Here is a 4,260-nt window from a genome sequence, read left to right as displayed (position 1 = left end):
ATTCTCAGCTTATCGTAACACTCATGTATATGTATGTGTATATATTTACATTTATATTTCTTTATTTATCAAAGTCACATTATTTTAAATAAGATTAGAACTTCTATTCTGACAATATTTATTTTTTTCATTCGTGCACGAAAAGAACGGAGGTTTTGCTACAATTTTTCTAAAAGTTAGATACCAATCTGATCATATATTATTTTAATGGTCTATTAAAATTATTTTCAGATCTGTATCCAACTAAATATTTAGATACTTCAATAAAATCGTTCTTTCTATGTAGAATTATTTTTGTAACAAAAAAAAAAGTTGAACTGTCGTGTTTGATACTAAATACGGGGTATTAATACAACACGTTTATCACGATATTGGCAAATGACACGACGAATCGTCGTCATATTTACCAAATTATCGTCGTAAATCACCTGTTGCCGCAGCCTGGATCAATTACATACGAGCGACAAGTTGCGCGATAGCGAATGGCATTAGGCCATAAAATCCGTCGCGGCGTCAGCGATTTTTGGAGACGCTCGTTATTCCAGTCCCCTGCTCGTTTTACGATAATTGATAGCGACGTAATGTCTGACACATTGATAGATACGCCAGCCATTACATTATACCAGAGTTGAATCGGCTTCTTTTCAATCCTTAAGCAATAAATTTGTGGAAAAGATTGTACAATTGAATTTTTCACAAAATAATTTAATTTGATTTTTATTTCCACCACCGTTATTATCTATTTTTATATTTTTATTCTTTGGTTTTTCACTCCTTTACACAGATATCTTACTTTTTTCAATTTTTTTGTTTTCTTTTCAATCGGCTTTCAATTTTTTTTTTTTTTGCTTGGGATATTTTATCAAACATTTTTTTTCGTATTTTTTTAGTAAAAAAAGTTTCTTAAAAAAATAGAAACTTGCAAAATTTTTGCAGTGTATAGCTTTTTTTGTACTGTCAGTTTTCCATAATTATTTTTTGCTGAATGTGCGCTGTGTATTCGATTTTTGCTCGCGCCGATCACGTCCCTGTTTCCACGTTCAATTGGTCAATGGGCAGCGCTTTAGCATCGCGTATAGAGAGGGACGAGAAACGCCGATAGAGGTCCCATTTGTGCCACGATCGAGGTGTTATGGGACAATTGTTTCGGGCGCGACCGGCACGTTTCTAATCGTAATTCGAATAACGGGGACGATGCGTTCGACATCCCTAAATTCTGATGCAGTCGGAATATAACACTTGTCGATTTGGCTTGCGCACAATTTCGGTATTCGAAAGCCAAACATTCCTAAACTCTAACGAATGGTCTTTAGCAAATCCCCTAGCTTCGTTATTCACTTTTCACCACTCGACAAAAATGTGCAAAAATTCAAATTAATCGATTTTGTCATAATAAACTTTTCTCTTTCAACTTTATATTAACCTGTAAGGTCAAATATTAATTTGTACTTTTGCGCGGCCCAATTTAGCAGTAATTTCTCAAATGAAATATAAAGAGTTTTACAACGTCCATGAAATATAATTTGCTAGAACTGGGACACTCTGTACATTTATGGGGTTCTCTCGCCGATCTCAACGGTCGGTTGTCGCGGCACGACACGTTAAACTTTCCGCGGAGTAATTTTCCTCGCTCTCTCTCGGGGGCGGGAGTGGTATTGTTTCTGGAGGCTCAGTTAGACAGAGGGTCGTGACTCGACGAGCACTTAAAAACGACGAGCCCTAACGAACCTATTTGCATTCAATAATGAAACGAGCGGACGAGCGTGCGTATCTACGCCACGACCCCCGTTAAAGGGTTTCACCGCTCTTTATCCATTCCCTCCACCCGATTAATAATTCAACTTTAATACCGGCCGACTCGTCATTGTCTTACGATGGATTATTCCGTCTCTCTTTTACCGTGGAAACCAAACGCGAACTGTTCGAAAATAAACTTAAATTACGTAACAATATATTATTGGCGAACTGTATCTCCCGCAATAAGGTTGAAATCGATCTTCAGTGATGGATACAAATAGAGAAATAAATAGAAATGTGAAATCTTTATTGTATATATATATTTTTTTATTTTTGATAGTAAGTTAAAAAAGTTTTGTTAATTAAATCGCGCAGATCTACGCGCCATTTTAAATATAAAATTAAAATATCGTAAAATTTTATATCTTGAAGTTTCTCAAAGAGTAGCAGAATTACTTTGGTCCAAGCTTTTATGTGTGTTTTAATGCTTTTTCCCTGTTGCCTGCAGTATTTATCGAAACGATCGTGCAACGAGTACGAATCCAAATCACCTCTACAGATCCGTGATGGAAATTGGATTCAATTGAAAAAGGTTTATCAAGCGTTATCAATGTAAAATGTACGTATGTATGTATATCTTAAGCCGTATGCGCGGCGTACGAGGCAGAGATTACAGCGACGATTACATCGGCGGCGAGAAATCCGATAACACCTCTGTAATGTAAACGTCACTCGGACCGAATCCCGCGTACCTCGGACTCGCTGCCGCGACTCGTTCGAAAGTAGGGCGATTCGATACAGCGTTTCCAACACCATCGCGATAGTCCACTCTTCCCGATATTTTTTCCGAATAATATAACCCGCGTTCCCCAGATATTTTCAATTTCCCGCGACCGCGCGCGCGTCCTATCTGACGAAATAACATTCATATCGCTAGGAAAACACCACTCGACTTATGTTAGCAAAATACGACCCCCGCTGTGTATGAAAAAAATACCTGTCGATGACGGATACGTGCACGGAAACGTGAATTAATAAAACGGGACGAAATAATAAATATGGAATTTGTTTACACGTGAACTAATTCGGAAACTTTTTATTTTACTTCATAGTAAAATTTTGTAGGAATCTGTCATTTTTCATAAAGCCCATTTATTTACCTTATTTTTATATTATACATTTTAAATTTTAAAAAGAAAGAATTAAAATTAATGTCTCTTTTTTCAAAAATTAATATTTTTTTTTAAACAACTTGAAAATGTAAAATGTTACGGCTTTGACGAAATAACGGGGATAATACCGAATATTCTAACATTTTCTGACAGACGGATTAACCTGTTACATTCGCGGTGCAACGACGGTAATCCTCGACAGACAGCCATCGCGGTTAATTTTCCACGGAGAGGAGCAGGATGGAAAAATTCGCTTGTAGACCATATAAACTCGGCGGATGGCGAGTGCTCGGCGGAATACCATCCCTCGGAACAACGACAACGCTAAGCTGCGCCATTGGCTGTGTTCCAGATTTTCCGAAAATTCCCGCGGGGTCGACTATTCTCTGTATACGGAGTCAACGTTGTAACGCGATGGCCGATACTCAATTTTGTAGAGGATAAAAATGGATTTTCTCTCCCGCGCGATAATTGAAGCGTATTGCTGTTTTTTTTCCCTTCTCACCCTCCCTGTGCTCCTCCTTTCTCCACGTGCTCTCTTTTCCCGTTCCGCGGTTATTCTTCTCCTCGCTGTCCGGATTTTTCGCGAGCACTTAGCCCATCAGAGCGCATTAATAGTTAACCGGATACCATAATGGTGGGCCGCGCAATTTCGAACATTGTTTCAATTTCCTACATAAGCGCACTGCGCACGAAAGCAATTTAACCCCCGCATAATAGCCCGGGCCGGTTTGCACTGCCTACGTCGACGGATTAATTGAGTACTTTCGTTCATCCGTCTATAGTTGCAGTTGAAATAGCTCTACACCCGAATTTGGACTTTATTTGTGAAATTTCCTTGCTGCATGTGTATGCATTCTATTAATTATGTGAGCGCAATACGCATTATTATTTAAGTGATTTAATGAGCCGTTTATTTCTCTGGCATACACGCAGTACAAAAATATTTTTTTGTAATCATAAATCAATTATAGGATACGATTTTATGTCGTAGAGATAAAAAAATTGTACTATTTATTGAATGACAGTGAATAAATCCAATTTCAGTGCTATACTTATAATTACATTAATCAGTGATATATGCACTGTTTTGCAATATTAGCATTGATTCTGATTAATGAGAATTCTCTTAATCAGACTTATTGAAGAACAGTGAATAGTCATCGATGACAACTATAACACTGCAAATTAGTATTATAAAAGATTTCTTATTTAGAGAGTAGAGGTAAAGCCATTTTTTATCTAGATAATTATTTAGATAATTTTAAGGTCAACGTTGCATGTAAGATTATAGTAATGTATAAGATTTAGAGTCTCAATAACCGTTGCAATACTGTAATTATCGCATATT

The sequence above is a fragment of the Solenopsis invicta genome, chromosome 12 (genome assembly GCF_016802725.1).
Source record: "Solenopsis invicta isolate M01_SB chromosome 12, UNIL_Sinv_3.0, whole genome shotgun sequence".
Classification (NCBI taxonomy): Eukaryota; Metazoa; Arthropoda; class Insecta; order Hymenoptera; family Formicidae; genus Solenopsis; species Solenopsis invicta.
The sequence above is the reverse complement of the archived record's forward strand: the minus strand, read 5'-3'. Positions refer to the sequence as shown.